The 17595-nt window shown below is 45.2% G+C and overlaps 1 pseudogene; it reads right to left on the bottom strand.

Moving 5' to 3' along the window:
* Positions 1-16669: 16669 nt before the first annotated feature.
* Positions 16670-17227, bottom strand: LOC118976127 (cell division control protein 42 homolog; annotated as a pseudogene).
* Between the last annotated feature and the right edge of the window lie 368 nt (positions 17228-17595).

The following is a 17595-nucleotide window of genomic DNA, read 5'->3' as shown; positions in this document are numbered from 1 at the left end:
ATATCCTTGTTGATATTTTGTTTGGAAGATCTATCCATTGTTGAGAGTTGGGTGTTAAAATCCCCTACTATAATTGTGTTGCTGTCTATATCTTTCTTGAAGTCCTCCAAGATTTTTCTTCTATATTTGTGTGCTCCTGTGTTGGGTGCATATAAATTTACAATATTTATGTCTTTGTGATGGATTCTTTCCTTGGGTATTATGAAGGGTTCCAATGTGTCTCTTTTTATGGTCTTTGCTTTGAAGTCTATTTTGTTCGACATAAGTATTGCTACCCTGGCTTTTTTTCTTGTCCATTTGCTTGGAATATTTTTTTTCCCATCCAGCATTGGAAGGTATGAGACTTTCAGTTTGTGTAGGGCTTTTTGTTCTGAGGTGGGTCTCTTGTTGGCAGCATATTTTTAGGGTCATGTCTACTTATCCATTTAGGTACCCTATGTCTTTTGATTGGAGCAGTTAATCCATTTACTTGGAAGGTTATTATTGACAAGTACTTATTTATTGCCATTTTCCTCCTTTGTACCTGTGTTCCTAACTCTCTCATTTTTTTCTACCATATTCTTAAAGTTAAACCCATTAGCATACCTTCCAATGCTGGTTTGGTGGAGGTGGATTCTTTCTTTTTAATTTAATTTATTTTAATTGTTGTTCAAGCACAGTTTTCTGTCTTTTACTCCCATTCCAGCCCACCCCCCCCCCAGCCCTTCCCACCTCCCTTCCATTTCCACCCACCTTAGTTCTTGTTCATGTGTCCTCCACATTTTTTCCTGTAAACTCTTCCTCTTTTCCCCTAAAATTCCCNTCCCATTCCAGCCCACCCCCCCCCCCCAGCCCTTCCCACCTCCCTTCCATTTCCACCCACCTTAGTTCTTGTTCATGTGTCCTCCACATTTTTTCCTGTAAACTCTTCCTCTTTTCCCCTAAAATTCCCTCCCCTCTCCCCTCTGGTCACTGCTCAGCCTGTTCTCTATTTCAGTGTCTTTGGTTATATTCTGCTTCGTTGTTTGTTTTGTTGTTTAGCTTCCTGTTAAAGGTTAGATCATATAGTATTTGTCTTTCGCTGCCTGGCTTATTTCACTCAGCTTAATGCTTTCTAGTTCCATCCATGCTGTTGCAAAGGGTAGAAGCTCCTTCTTTCTTTCTGCTGCATAGAATTCCATTGCGTAAATGTACCATAATTTTTTGATCCATTCATTTACTGATGGGCATCTAAGTTGCTTCCAACATTTGGCTATTGTATATTGTGCTGCTATGAACATTGGGTGCATAGGTTCTTTTGGATTGGTGTTTTGGGGTTCTTAGGGTATAATCCTAACTTTGGAATTGCTGGGTCAAAAAGCAGATTCATTTTTAGTTTTCTTAGGAAGTTCCATACTGTTTTCCATAGTGGTTGTACCAGTTTGCAATCCCACCAACAGTGAACTAGGGTCCCCTTTTCTCCACAACCTCTCCAACACTTGTTGTTTGTTTCTCTGTTTATGATGGCCATTCTGACCTGTGTAAAGTGGTATCTCATTGTGTTTTTAATTTGGAGGTGTATTCTTTTAGCTTTCTTTTTTCTGGGAAACTCCATAGTTCATCTTCCATTTCAAATGAGAAACTTGGTGGGTAGAGTAGTCCTGGTTGCTGTGCTTTTCATTGTTTGGAATATTTCTTGCCATTTCCTCTGGCTTGTAGTGTTTCTCTTGAAAAGCTGCAAGTTTTATCAAGGCTCTCCTTTATGCTACTTCTCATTTCTCCTTGCTGACTTTAAGGTTCTTTCTTTGTGTTTGAATTTTGCCATTTTAATTACAATGTGTTTTGGAGTGGGCCTCTTTAGATTCCTCTTGACTAGGAGCCTCTGTGCTTCCTAGAATTGTGTGACATTTTCTGTCATCATTTAGGGAAGTTTTCCATCATTCCTTTTTCAAACGAGTTTCCCAACCCTTGCTCCTCTTCTTTTTCTTCTGGTATCCCTATCATACAGATATTGTCACATTTCATTTTATATTGCAGTTCCCTTAACCCCTCTTTGTTCTTTTTGAATCTTTTTTCCTTTCCTTGCTCTTTCTGTTTTTTTTTTTCTAACTTGGCCTCTAGCTTTCTGATTCAGTCCTGTTTCATCTAGCCTGTTTTTGATTCCTTATACTGTGTTCTTCAGTTCAAAAACTGTATCTTCATTTTCTCCTGAGTCATTGATAGTTTTGGTGTCCTTTCTCATGCTGATGTAGTTCTCAGTAAGTTCCTTGTGCCTGTAGTTTTTTGTAATTCTCACTGAGTTCATTGAGCTTCTTTATAACCATTGTTTCAAACTCAATATCTGATAGTTTACTTGCCTCTACTCCATTTAGCATTCTTTCTGAGGATTCCTCCTTTCCTTCCAGTTGGGGGTTGTTTCTCTGTCTTCCCATTTTTGGGGAGACTCTTCTTGTTTGCTTCTGCTTCTTAAATTGGTATGTTTTGACTCCCTGTTTTTGTGGTGTGAACTTCTATGGTAGGAGACCTGTGTGATTCAGTGGTGCAGTCTCCCTGGTCTCCTGAACTTGATGCTTTGGGGATGCCCTTTATACTATTTATTTGGCTTTCTGGATGTAATTGGGTTTTGGTTGTTGTTGGGTCATTCTTTGGTGGGTCCTTCCCTCCAGCTGGCTGACTGAAGGTCACTTCACCCACCATGTCTTATATATTGTTGTGCAGGTACTTCCAGAACAAAGCCACAAAGCCCAGGAAACAAACCCACATCTGCAAAATAACTCCCCTTGCAATTCCACTATCAACACCAAATGAACCATATTAATGAGGGTGTAAAGAGATTAATTAAGAGTATTATAAGAAAGGAAGGTGAATATGAGATGACCTACTGATTTTGAAAGAAATCATTTTTTGAAAGAAAAAATGATTTTGAGAGGGTAGAGGGAGGAGCACTAATGAGATTAGGGAATCAGAGCAATGTAAAGAGAGGAAGTAAAATTTACAAAAAAGGAAATGAAAGGAAGTAAAAGTAAGCAAAAAAGGGAATGAAGAAGGTGGAACAGAGTAGGAAGGAAAGAGTATAGTATTAGGTTTAAACAGACATTTAAAACAAATAAAATAAAGTGAGAGAGAGAAAGAAAAAGGGGGAAAGGTGAATAAATAATTAAAAAATGAGAACCAAAGTGGAGAGAAATCACCACAACACTATGAACAACAAATGAGCTAAAATTAACATAGGTGGGATGGAAATAAAAGAGAAAAAATAAAAAAAGAAAAGCATAAGAGATGTCTAGAGGAAAGGGAAGTGATTTTGAGGTGATAGAGGGAAGCGGAATACTAAGAGTGAGGAAAGAAAACCAGGATAAGATGGGGAAAAGTTAATTTGAGATGGAAATGAAAAAAGGGAAGGATGAAAGCAGGGGAAAAAATTAAGAAACAGGCTAAGACAGGGAAAAATTAAAATTTGAGACATAAAAAATGTAGGAGAGAGGAACAGTAAAATTTGAGATTTGAAGTACAAAATTAGTGAACATCTAGAAACAAAATTGAAAAAATGCAGCAAAAACTACCCTATCCACAACTAATGAGCAAAGATTGCTGAAGGTGGAGAGAGGATGCAGATATTTTAAAAGCGAGAAAAAGAATGTGAGATGACCATTGACAAGGAAATTGGTTTTGAGAGGCTGGATGGGGGAGAAATAGTAAGACTGTGGAATGGAAAGAAGTTCTAGCAAGAGAGATGAAATTTAAAATGAAAATAAAAAGAAAGATGAAGGTAAAATGAGGTAAGTGAAGGGAGAGGCAAAATATGTGAATCAAAATAAACTATAGTATAAAATCTAGTGACTTAATATACACAAACATGAAGGACAAGAAATGAATGTTAAAAAAGTATGAAGGAGAGAAAATATCACAAATCATGGAGAAGACCACGGCGAATTTCCTCTTGGTAACATCTAGTATTTGCCATTGTTTTTTCTTTCTGGGTCCACCTCTGGTGATGTCTGATGGTGCCCCAGTCTGGCCCTAGGCAGCCTGTTGGAGACTATCAGGGAACTACTGTCTGTGGCTGACTCCTTCGGTTGTTAATCTAGTCACTCTGCACTCAGCAGTCAGGCTTAAGCACCACAGGGTGGGGCAGGATCCTTCCTGGGGTTGGAGCTATTGTTTGCCCTCAGGCTGCTGCCTCTTGGAGGGGAGTGGACTGCCTGAGCGCAATGGCTGCTGCAGTATGGTGTTGACTCAGCACGGTGTTGACTCAGCACCAGAATCCTGGAGTCTACTCCCTCAGTTCTCTCCCCAAAGCTTCTGTCCCCAGCCTATCCTTTGGTGTCTCTAACTTACTCTGTCCCCACCTTTGCAAAAGCCAAAGGTAAGTGGGTACTAATGAAAATTTATGCATTAGCCCTTTAAATGGCTTTTTGTGTCTCCAGCCATCTGTCTCTGGCAGAGAGCAACCCTGTCACTTTTCACAGCTGGAGGCCATCTGAGTACTTTTCAGGCTCTAGTGCTATTGGCTGGAGAATAATTAAAAAATTATTTCAGCTGGAGGTTGAAATCCCCCAGTTCTCAGGGGAATTCATCTGGCCACTCCAACACCTCAGCTGCCACTTGTGGGCACCAGACCAGCCCTCTCATGTCTCCACTACACTCCTTATTGGTCAGGTATTCCTGAATCAGATTCTTCTGTCTATGGTTATAAGGCTTCCCTCTGTTGCTGCTGTGCAGCTGTTTTCTAGGCCAAGAGGCTTAAGTGAAGAACCCCTCAGGCTCTGCATCAATGTGGCTGGAGCATGGAGTGAGGAGAGTGAGGAGCAAGGCTTCTGCAGAAGCAACAGCCAGGTCAAGAGCCTCACCTGCCTATTGACGAGTGTCGACCTTGCTGAGTGAACGTGCAGAGGCTCTTCAGTAGAGGAACCGAGGAGTAATACTAGAGGCTGACCCACTAGGCACTGTAGTGACCACTGTAGTGAACCCCCTAAGAGGTGGCTTCCAGTGGTTCTGATCTATGGTGATAGTGGGGTGAGATCCAGCAAGTGACATTGGCAAGACTTGCTCAGTGCTGGACACTCTGAGGGGCCAGCTGCTCTGCTGTGAGAGGGAAGCACCAGCCCAGGATTTGTGGCATGTAATCAGCCCCAGAACAGCCCCCTGCCCCTGCAGCAGCCTCCCAGCAAGAATACAGCTCTGTCTGTAGTCCAGTGTACCCCCATCGCTTCCCGGTAAATGATATACAGTGGGACAATGTTTCATGAGGTAACACCCCTGACTTCTGGCTGGTGGCAGAAGGAAGGAGGTTCCAGCAACACAGTGACAATCCTGGTCCTCATTGGAGGATATGGGGCATCATATCATTATCTGTTTGGATATCTACCTCTGTCACCAGGCAGCCAGTGCCTGTGGCTGAGATGATGTCTTTATTCATGGCCCAGGGTGATACACACCTCAGTGTATCACCAGGTGTGGTGGGCTCATAGCTTCTTCATTTTTTCCTGGGATTAATTTTTGTTTTGAGGACACTTAGTCTTATTTAACTTGGAAAACCTGTTCTCTTTCCTTGGAACACACAAGTGTGGCAGGTGGGGCTTTGCAGGGTGTGAGGTAGGGTCAGGCCCAGGCCTCAGGGGCTTCTTCGGTTCACTCCAAACAACATCCGACATCCCTGAGAAACCCTAGCTGGCCAGAGCCTGAGTCTTTGGCTCTGCAGGCCATGCTAACCCATTCATAGTCCTCTCTGTTTGGATACTGACCTGCTTCCTTCCCCCTCACAAGCCTAGGGATCATTCCATGTTTCCTGATGTAGAGCCCAACCCTCCCCTTCCCCAGCCCCAGGACTGACTGGATGAGGTCTCTCATGGTTTTCCACTACCGCCAGGTGTGCAGGCGTCAGCCCAGAGCTCCCACACCAGACTGAACCCCTGGGATCTCTGGGGAGCTCAGCACATGGCCCCACCCTCTACCTGGGCAGGGAAAGGAGCAGCAGCCAGCCCTTCTGGCTTTCTGTGTAGTTCCTGGGGCTCTGTCATCCCCTCCCCATGGCTCCCTCACTGCAGGGCTGTGAAATGCTGGCACAGGGCCCCTTCTCAATGACCCGCCAGTGTCTTGGGTTGTCTGTAAGGGAGCCATTATAATGATGACACATGAATGGGGAGAGCAGGACAGTGAAGAGCTGGTAGAGTAACAGATGGGGCTCCAGGGCCCCGAGAGGGGCTGTGATGGAGCACTGGGGCCAATGGAGGAGGTGGCATCAGAAGAAACAGACATGAGGGAGGAGCTGTGACAGAACAGCCACCATAGGTGGCTTGATGGGGTTCAGGCTTTGTCCCCAAGTAAATGGGGCATTTACTTGGGGCCAAAGTAGCACCTGGTGAGTCCACTAAGACTCCAGTACTCCAGGTCCCTTCTCCAGACCTCCAAGTTCCTTAGCCTCAGCTGTCAGGCTCATGGAGTTTTAGGAAAAATCATTCAGTCACATGATGGGGGAGGGTGTGGGTTTGCTCCTTTCCATGTCAGGTTTCCTGAGTCTGGAGTCCAGTGCTAGGAAATTTCCACCATTGTCCCAGGAAGTCTTCAGGTCCTTTCTGAGATCCAGTGAGCAGGGGATATTATTGATGAATGACAGTGACCACACAGAGAAGTTTTCTCCCTGACTGTGGTCACTGGTCCTTCTTCTGGGCCAGGAAAGTGTGCCAGGGAGAACAGGGGCAGGGCCTGGCTCACTGTATCCTAGCATACATCCCAGGGAGAACTCAGCTCTCTGAGCTCTTGCTTCTGGAGCAACACTCACAGCTGCCCCTTGTTGCCTGGGACCCCCTTAGCCAGGGATGCCCAGAAACAAACTGGGCTATCTCTGTTCATTACAGGAGATTCCTGAGCCCAGACATCAAATGGGCACCCAAGTCCAGCGACCGGCTAAGCCCCTTGACCTTCTCATGCAGGGGCTACTGGGAGAGGAAGGAGGGGCCACTCCAGAGCACCAGTCTGCCCCACTCTCAGGCAGCCTTCCTGGGCAGCAAGCAGCAGGGATGCAGCCGCAGCCCAGGTGACTCAAGCTGTAGGAAGGACATGCTCTGGTTCTGGGCCAGGCACTGCCTTCCACAGTCTCCATTAAGACCTGGGTTTGCTTGTCCCTACAGTGGGCCCTCCAGGTCACTCTCTCTAGAATTCTCTGCTCCTGAGGTCACAAAGACAGACCCCAAGGGAAAAGAGGCAGACAAATGATATTCTAGAACCCCATGCTTGGGCCAGACTCATTTTCTGCTTTGGCAGCGATGAAGAAGAAACACGTCCGCTTTACTCCTGTTCCCAGACCACGCTCCCCCACTCCTCTTTCCTCTGCCTCTTCCCTCTCACTTGTTACCCTCTCCCCCTGCCCTCCACAGGCCCCCACTTCTGGGCCTCAACCTGTTCCTCCCCATGCCCCCCGACCTCACCAAACCAAGTTCCCACCTATCATCAGCGGGGCCACTCCTCTCCTGCCATCCCGCAAGGCCAGCAGCCTCTGCAGGTCCTCTGGGATCCCTGGCACCTCCTACCCTATTAATGACCCTTCCTCTGCTTCCCTCCTCTTTGCCCAAGTGGTCTCCCACACTGCTGGGCAGTGTCCTCTCCTGAATCCCCCTCCTAGTCCTTGTCTGCCCTCTAGCCCCCCGGGCAGAGGGTTCACTGGCCTTTCCTCACCTCCTGCTGAGTCACCATTTCCCACCACCATCTCCCCTCTGTGGGGCCATCCTGCAAACTTTGCCAGAGACCATGAGTCCCAGCCACAGGAGACCGCTCGAAGATTCGGGTGTCAGATACCTGCTTTGTACAGGGAGCAGAATACAGTGAGAAGTGGCCACAGGTAATCCTGGTGGGAACCCTCGAATTCCAGGAAGCCTCTCTTCCCCCCCAACTCCACAATGAGTTCTCAGGCATGTGGGTGTCTAGCCCATGTCACCAGGTGGATGCCCCTCCTGGGCATTGGTGGAGGAGCAATAGTGCCCTGTGCCTGGTGTATACCCCACTCTCCAAACCAGCCTCCCTGGGAGAGAGTGACTAGGGTCCCTCTGGCAGAGCATAGACTGTCTGGGCTGGGGGTGGTGGGGAGGGGACTGAGGCAGTGGGAAGAGAGGTGGAGCCCTGCTATAAGGTACTGGGGCCTGGAGGCTGGTACTCGGGGAGGTTGGGGACCCTGCTGGGGCAAAGTGCCCTGTTCACTCTGGTCCTGGGCACTCAGGGGGCAGTTGCTGAGCTCTGCAGTTGAGCTGACCCTCAGCATTGCTGGATCAGGGCCATGTTCCTGCAGCCTCCCTGGGGCCAGCTGTAGGTCTCTACAGATGTGGGAGAACGCTGCACCTGGAGGTAAAGGCTGTCTCCGGGAGTCCCTCTGAGACCCTGTTGGACCCCTACACCATACTTTGCTCCCTTCCCTGCAGGGCCCAAGACAGCCAGGAATACTCCCACTTCCCATCTCTTACACAAAAAAGGAGAACCCTGACTGGCCAGACAACGTGGAACCCACATTCCAACTCTTCTGTTAGCCCAGCTGACCCAAGAAGCTTGAGAGTGGATGGCGAAAAATTGGCATATTTCCCCCGTGTCCCTAGGAAGGTGAGTTAGGAGTGCTGGCTTAGTGTGGGGAGGGGGACCCCTGGACACTCAGAAACCACACAGGCTGCCTGCCCCTCAAAGGGGGCCCACCCTGGGCTGGCTGTCCTGACCAGAGCCTGGTGTGCTCAGGGTCAAGAATGATGCTTTCTTTTGTCTCCTGTAGCCTCCTCAGTTTTGATCACCACATCTGGGCCCAGTGAAGTCGTGAGCTAAAGATACACCCTATGACTGGCGCCCGCTCACAAGGAAGTACTGCATTTACAGGCCAGGGGAGCCGGAACCCTCCTGCCTGTGGCCTCCAATTTGCAAAAGATCATCAGGTGATGCAGCCTGCCAGGACCCCAACCTCAGGCCCTGCTTTCTAATGCCAAGAGCAGGTGGGGAGTCAGGCTGAGTTTGAGGACCTGCTCCACAAGACCCTCCCCAACCAGTTAGCTGGCTTCCCCTCTCTGTGCATCTGCTGGCAGGGGGGTGTTGGTACCACCCTGAGTGGAGCCCCTGTGAGGTTCCTGATCCAGTCACAGGCCAAAAGCCAAGTAAGAACTAGCTGCCAGAGGCTCCAGTGTTCCCAGGCCCAGCATGGCAGGATTCGATGGAGGGAGCACCGGCTGGCTCTGAGGCTGCCTCCCAGCAACAGCCTGTGTGCTGCTGAGTCAGGGGAAGAGTCATGGCTTGATCCTGCCTCCAGAAGAATGACCACTTCTCCTACTCCTGCACCTGACTTCTGGCCCCAAATCCTTCTGTCCATTCTCTCTCTAAACCCCCACACAGCAGTCCTCCAAGTCAGATATGGGTCACCTTGGCCTTTGTGAGACCACACACTGCTCTGCACATCTGATCCTCCCCATTCTTGATGGGGTAGATGGCACATTTGGGCCTGTGTTACTGCCAGAGACCCACAGACACTTGTGCTTTAGGGTCAACAAGCCCTTCAGTCTCCTGCTCAGGGACTAGGAGTCACCGCTAGGAATACCTGTGGAACCAGCAGTATGAGGTCCAGACTCCTGCAGCCTGGGGGAGGGAGCCAGGCAGCCTGAAGGACACATACTGTCCTTTCAGGACCACAGAGGTGGACAGCTTTTATGAATACATCCCCAGACCATACCCCCACTTTTACATTTGGAAGCTCTTCTGGGAATCATCTGGGGCTCTAAATAACCCCACCCCTGAGGCCCCTGCTTTCTTTCCATGACCTGAGCCTATTCCAAACACTAGTATCTCAGACAGGACACACCAAGGATAGAGCTGTGCCATGTCTACACAAGAAACCCATGAACGAGCTCCCTGGGGCCATGTGACAGGAAGCTTGCCCCCTAGAGCTCCTCAGCCCCCAGCCCAGGGCAAAGGAAAGATTGGGTTCTCAGAGGCTCAGCCCAGGTCCCATGGCTGCAGGGCAACTGAGAAAATTGGGGAAGAAGCTTGTGGGGAGGGGTTATGGTTGCTAGTCCCCTCACTCTCCATTTGCAAACTTGCCCTCTCAAGAGATGCATCCGACATCCAAGTGGGGAGGTGGGAGCCACGCTTTAGCCAACTTTCTTTCCCAAGTGCTACTTGGGGGCAATATTTGGTGAGCTCTCAAGAAATACCAGGCCCTTCTGCCAACAATGGAAGAGCTGCCTTAGCTCTGTTGTTTAACCGAGACCCATAAGAGGTGCAGCTGGAATCAACGTTCCTACAAACACGTGATTGGACTTGGAGGCTTTATTTCTTTCCACCCAGAAGGACATCCTGCAATTCCCTGAGGGAAATGAAAAGGAGGCAAGATCATGAGACCTCAGGGAGAGCTCCAGGCTGCCCTAGGGCCAAGGAGGGAGGGCAGTGGTGTGAGGGCCCAGAGCCCCCATGGAGCCCTGCCTCTAGGGGTCCCAGAGACTTCCATATTGCCCAGAGCTGGTAGAATGGAGCCTAAAGAGGGCGGGAGATCTCCCCTGACTCTCCTCCTCACTCCAGGCTCCCAGCACCAGTCAGCCTGCCCTCGTCTTTCCTCCAAGTGATAGAAAATAGTTGTTAAAACCATTTCACAGAAGCACAGGCAGAAGGCCAGGGTATGCAGGGCTGGCTCAATCATTTTTTGATAACTTGGTTACACAAAGATAACTTTGTTGTTCTTACTGTGTTTTATAATGAATAAATGGTATTAAATGGTCTTTTGTAAAGAAAATTGGTTCCATCTGAAGTCTGTTCTGACAGCTTCACTTCCTTAAGCAGCAGCTCAGAAGGCCCTGGCCTGAGCTTTTACACGACCCACCCAACCGTCAGTATGAGGATGACAAACCAAACTTTGGAGCATGCACACATCTCGCACCCCTTGGTACATTTTCTCTATTTTATCTGTGATCCAACAACAACTGTGCTGCATATTTTACAGACTTCGACAAATTATCAGTAATGTTCTTCTAGATGAAACCTGTGTGATGTGACTGTTCTTTCTGAATCAGCCAGGGCAAGACTTTTTCAATGGCTTCCATTTTTATCCAGAATGCATAGAACAGGTAGTTGCTAATTATTCTATACTATATTTATATGGAATGTTAAGTCATAGGCCCAAACTAAAACCAGGCTATCTTTTTCAAGGAAACCAATGTAAACTTTGTTAGATTTGTGTCTAATTTGTTAACACATGTTTACAATGTGTCAATAAATTTAGGAGGCCAGGGAGACTAAAGGAAGACTAGGGCTACATTTTTTGGCAAAGGAGATCCAGCTCAGTTTGGAATCAAGAGTCACCATGTCATCCTGAAGATTATTCCCTTCTCCATTCATCCGAGGTTATAAGGCTTCTCTCTTGCTATTGTTCAGTTGTTTGTTTGAGTGATTTCTCCATAATTTAGTTGTAATTCCAGATTGGTCTTGGGAGGTGGGACATTTACTTCCATTTGCTTCTCTGCCATCTTGCCTGCTTCCCCACATTTTTATTGTAATAGAAAATAATCTTAAACTAAATAGAAAGCCTAAATAGTGGCATTTTGGATATCAACAAGTTAGGTAAGGAGATTAACCAATCAACACAAATTAATATGATATATCAGACACTGGCACTATTGCAAACCACTCTGCCCAGAGCTGTACCCTGGGTAAGCAGGAGTCCACACAGCTGGTCCTTCTGGTCTTTCTGAGGGGTCCATTCCTCCTTTCTCTTGCAGACCCACTTGCAACATTTTTCTTTCTCTTCCATCTATTTCCTTCGAAACAAGTTAAAATCCCTTTTGATTTCACTTTCATAAAGTAACAGAAAAAAGTTAATCAAGAGGTAAACTATGTGATAAATTATATAATCATAGGAAAATTTGGAAAGCTATTGTGAGCATTAACCCTACTGACCTGTAAAAAGTGCTGGTCTCTATTCTCTGGCATACCCTCAACTCCTCCTTGGGTGCACCCAATATGGTTCAAATTCCTTTTATTCTCTTCCCTTCCTCTTCTCTAGGAACAGAATATTTCTTAGCTTCCATGAGACCAGTACAGTTCGAGCCCAGGCATGGCATGGCATCCTACCTGGTTTGGTCTTAGCTCTGCCGCTTTTATGAGTTTGGGCACCTCACCCTTCTGTGCCTCAGGTTCCTCCTTCCCTGTGATGCAGATGATAGTAGCATCTCTTAAAGGAGTTGTTACAAAAGTCAAATAGCACATATGTGTATAGCTCAGTGTAGTGCCAGGTACAAGGTACACAATTAATCTGTTAGCTGGAAATAATAACCAGCATCCTGTGGGAAAATCCAAATGAATGTCTCCATTTTTTTTAGTCTTTTTTTTTTTTTTGCTGGCAACTACATCAAAAACAAACCCAGCCTTCCAGACCCCGGAATTCAGAATCAATCACTGATCTGCATCTTCATGACAAGGGGAGAGAATCATATTAAAAAAGATAAATCTTTTCATTTATGGAAGAAATGTACACTAGTCGGTGATCTAGTGATTGAGAGACCAACTGAGAGTCCTATAAGGAGACTGAAAACATAATATATTGCCATGTCATTTGGTAAATTATTACTATCTTTTTTCAAGGAAGTCATCAGACAATGGAGTGAAAAATTTGTCTGGATTTTTTCCTCTGCCTTTTCTTTGATCTAAGATCCACGGTGCTGTCCTTTGAAGAGTGGGTTTCTGATGCTGCTGACAAGCTGCAAGTGGCTTTCTGAGCAGGCCTGTGACCATTTAACATTCTCTTTTACATGTTTTGTTGACTCTAAGGTGGAAGTTTGGTAACTTTTTTGGCTGATTTACGAATGCAAAACATGACAGGTATATTCTAGATCTGTACTTGGGACAACGAGATACTCTGCTTGCTTTAAGCATGAACCCACGCAGAGCTCTATCCAAAAATTTAGGACAATGTCTGCAGAACACCTCAGAGGTCACCGGAACACCACAAATCATTTACAAATGAATGGCTATGTTCTCTATACAAAGTGACTAGGTGGGCAGAGACAAATTTTTCAAAATTTCCCTGATGAGTGGGATGCCACTTTTGTGGTTTCTGTAAACCATTCAGATAGTGCTTTCCCTGAATATTTATCATACACATTAGTAAGAAAGGAAGGAAGGTAAAGGTAAAGGATGAATCAAGGAAGATCAATGAAATTTTATTTTTGAAGGAACTTTAGGTACCACCTGATTTTGCTAATACCTTAGTTCTGAATCCAAAATTTCTTGGGATAACCCTTTAGGTTACATATTTAGTAATGTAAATTATTTACTGTAAGATTTTTTATTTTATTTATTTTGAAGGGTATTTTTTGTTTGCTTAATACATCTGAAAAGAATGCATATACAAAGGATTGAGACATGAGAAAGCATCAATGCGACACTAATGAACCTACAAGAATTAGGATTTGGGAAAGGTGGAGAAGATTACCTAAATATTAAAAAAAAATTGGAAACTGCAACCAAAATAAGGTGATAAAATCCTTATTAACACTTACGAAGAGTCTTCATGAGACTCTCTCCATGATTTTTATCAAACTAGAGAGCCTTAACTGCCTCCTCTAGGATTCCTCAAGCAAAACAGAAACTAGGGGAGTTCCCTGACTGGTCCCCATGTTGTTAAATTGTTCTCCCCAACCCACCCCACCCCACCTCTAGCTTCTTAATGAAGCAGTTCTCCGTCCTCATAACTTGAAAGAGGATGTGAATCATCTGTCTTCTAGCATCACCCCTCATATATACCAGTTCTTCAGCTGTGTTCTAGAACACCGTATCATACACTATTAAGCTGCAAATCTATGCTAAGCATATGACAATGACTGGCAAGGAAATAATGTTTTTTTTAAAATTATGTACTCAACCCATTTGATATTATTTTAAAAAGTGCAGTACTTTTCTTAGCAATGAAAGAAGTTAGAAACTAACATCAAAAAAATCAAGAAAAGGACTTCTGGCCAAGATGGAGGCATAGGTAAAGACACCATGCCTCCTCGAACAACCAAAATAAGGACAACAACAACTCAGAAACAAAGTAACAACCAAAACTGAAAGATAATTGAACTTATAGAAGTCTGACAACCAAGGAGTCAAAATAAACACATTCATCCAGACTGGTAGGCAGGGCGGAGTTGGGCAGAGTCGGGTGGAGTTGGGCAGCCAGTGGAGAGGGGTTGCGGCACAGGAAGTGGTGGAACTGGGTGTGCAAGGCACCCCAGGCACGCAAGGTGGCACTGGGCAGACCCAGTGAGGCAGCAGTTGAGAAGTGGGACAATTGAGAAGTGTACAAGGTGGCTGGCTGACCGGGCAGCCGTCCCACGTGCTCGCGTAGATAACTGAGGAGCAAGACAGATTGAGCAACCCAGGGCCCTAGCGCCGGGAAATAAAGCCTCAAAACACCGATTAAAAAAAAAATTGTGGGGGTTGAGGCACAGGGAGAAACTCCAATCCTTACAGGAAAGTTTGTTGGAGAGACCCACAGGCTCCTAGAATGCACACAAGCCCACCCACATAGGAATCAGAACCAGAAAGGCCCAGTTCACTTGGGGGAAGCAGTGGAAGGAACTGAGGTGCAACAGAGAGCAGAGCAAAGAGCCATTTTTTTCCCTCTTGAACTCCGCCCCCACACACAAACCAGCGACTGGGTCCCTCCGCCCCCCTGCCCTGATGAACACCTAAGGCTCCGCCCCTCATATGTGACAGCTGCAAACAGACCAAAACATTATGGCTCAAGCAGAAGAACAGCTCAAAGCCCCAGAGCCAATACTTCTAAGTGACAAAGAGATAGCCAACCTATCAGATGCATAGTTCAAAATACTGGTGATCAGGATGCTCACAGAACTGGTTGATTTTAGTCACAAATTAGATGAACAAATGAAGGCTACACTAAATGAAATGAAGGGAAATGCACAGGGAGCCAATAATGATGGGAAGGAAACTGGAACCTAAATCAATGGAGTGGACTAGAAGGAAGAAAGAAACATTCAACCAAAAAAGAATGAAGAAACAAGAATTCAAAAAAAATGAGGAGAGGATTAGAAACCTCCAGGACATCTTTAAACGTTCCAACATCTGAATTATAGGGGTACCAGAAGGAGACGAGGAAGAGCAACAAGTGGAAAACTCATGTGAACAAATAATAAAGGAGAACTTCCTGATCTGGGAAAGGAAATAGACTTCCAGGAAGTTCAGGAAGCTCAGAGAGTCCCAAAGAAGGTGGACCCAAGAGGGAACACACCAAGGCACATCGTAATTACATTAGCCAAGATTAAAATGAAGGAGAGAATTCTAGAAGCAGCAAGAGATAAGGGGACAGTGACCTACCAAGGAGTTCCCATCAGACTGTCAGCTGATTTCTCAAAAGAGACCTTATAGGCAAGAAGGGACTGGAAAGAAGTATTCCAAGTCATGAAATCCAAAGACCTACATCCAAGATTGCTCTACCTAGCAAAGCTATCATTTAGAATGGAAGGGCAAATAAAGTGCTTCTCAGATAAGGTCAAGTTGAAGGAGTTCATCATCACCAAGCCCTTATTTTATGAAATGTTAGAGGGATTTATCTAAGAAAAGGAAGATAAAAAACATGTATATTAAAATGATGGCAAAGTCACAATTACTAACAACCACACCTAAAATAAAAACAAACTAAGCAAACAACTAGAACAGGAACAGAACCACAGAAATGGAGATCACATAAAGGGTTACCAAACAGAGAAGTGGGAAGAGAGGGGGGAAAGGTACAGAGAATAAGTAGCATAGATGGAAGGCACAAAATAGACAGGGGGAGGGCAAGAATAGTATAGGAAATGTAAAAGCTAAGGAACTGAAGACACATGGACATGGACTAAAGGTGGGGAATGTGGGAGGGAGAGGGTGTGCAGGGTGGAGGGGAATGAACAGGGGAAATGGGACAACTGTAATAACATAATCAATAAAATATATTTAAAATGAAAAAAATCAGTAAATGGCTAACAAATTTCCTTGAAAGTCAGTCACATATATAGTGAATCCTAGAAAAAGAGGAGGGTCAAGATAGGTTCCACCCACTCTCATGAGTTTCATCAAATACTGAATGTATTCAAGGGTGGAGAGAAAAGGCAACTTTCAAAAAAGACTATGTTATTAAATGAGGCATTTACTATTCTCCTTCCTACGGGCACCAGGTGGGGAACATGTTTTCTAAACTAGATCCAGGAAGTGGAATGTGGAATCACTCCACCCTCCCCACTAAAGAGCTGTCCAATGGTTAATGAATTTTTAAAAAAATTACTAAATAAAAACAGCCCCCCACACCTCACCCCCCAAAAAGAAAGAAAATAAATAAAACTAAATGTCTCAGGTCACCGTCCAGAGAGGAACCTGGGAGCAGCTTCAACAACCTGAATTAGTCTGTTACAGAATCATCACAAACATGCATTGCTTTTAAACAAACTAACAGAAACATTGTTTTTTAAAAACAACAAAACAAAAAACTAGTACTGATCACTTTTCTGACAATACACAATTACTCAAAATTAATGAGCACTGAGAAGCAGAAAGGGACCATACCTAGGGGCCTTGTTTCACATGAGTGCATGAGGGTAGGTGCAGGGAATTTGTCATTATTGCAAAAATGAATTTTAATTTTTAATTTTTAGTTTGATTTAAGCATTGCTTTTAGTATGATGCTGACACCAGCTGTGTAGAAAGGACCCTGGAGAGATGTTCATAGCAGCACACACCTGTGGTTCTTCTTCAGTTCTGGAGGCTCTGGGGCAGCCAGTATTGCTTCATCAGGCACATTCTTTAGGCCTTTCTGTGTGAGCTCAGTGCACTCCACATCACGGGCCAGCTTTTTAGCAGTCTCTGGAGTGATAGGCTTCTGTTTGCTGTTGGCAAGTTTCTCAGCAGTTGAGGGGTTATCTCTGAGATCAATTCGGGTTCCAACAAGCAAGAAAGGAGTCTTTGGAAGTAGTGAGGTATCTCAGGCATTCACTTTTCTTTCATATTTTCAAATGAGGATGGAGAGACCACTGAAAAACAGGCTAGAAATACATCTGTTTGTGAATAATGCAGTGGTAATAATCTGTCATAATCCTCTTGCCCTGCAGTATCAAAAAGTCCAAGAGTATATGGCTCTCCACCAATCATAACTGTGACAGCATAGTTGTCAAAAACAGGTGGTGCAGAGCCAGATGGAAATTTGTTTGTTTGTGTAGGATATCAGGAGACGTGTTTTACCAATGGCACCATCACCCACAACAATGCACTTAATAGTCTGCATTGCTGAAACAGTTTTCTCTGTTCACTTTAAATATTTCAAATCCAATGATGACCTCAGCGTCTCCACTGAGGCATTAGCAGCACTGAGTGGGGGCTCCTCCTACTTTAAGATTTTTTAGATTAAAGTTACCTTTATATATCCCCAACCTAAAGTTTCCGTATACTCTGAGCCTAAATTGATATTTCTGGATTGTCACTGACTACTTTTTTTTTACAGGCTCTGTCCAATATAACTTTCTGTGATTTTGGAAATGTCCACTCCCTTTGTTGTCTGTAGCGACTAGTCACATATGGAAATGGATTTTAAATTTTACTTAATTTTAACTTCTGTTTTAATAGCACATGTGGTTAGTAGCCACCTTATTGGAC

The sequence above is a fragment of the Sturnira hondurensis genome, unplaced genomic scaffold, assembly GCF_014824575.4.
Source record: "Sturnira hondurensis isolate 20B ecotype Veracruz unplaced genomic scaffold, ASM1482457v3 Scaffold0000256, whole genome shotgun sequence".
In the NCBI taxonomy this organism is placed as follows: domain Eukaryota; kingdom Metazoa; phylum Chordata; class Mammalia; order Chiroptera; family Phyllostomidae; genus Sturnira; species Sturnira hondurensis.
The sequence above is the reverse complement of the archived record's forward strand: the minus strand, read 5'-3'. Positions and strand labels throughout refer to the sequence as shown.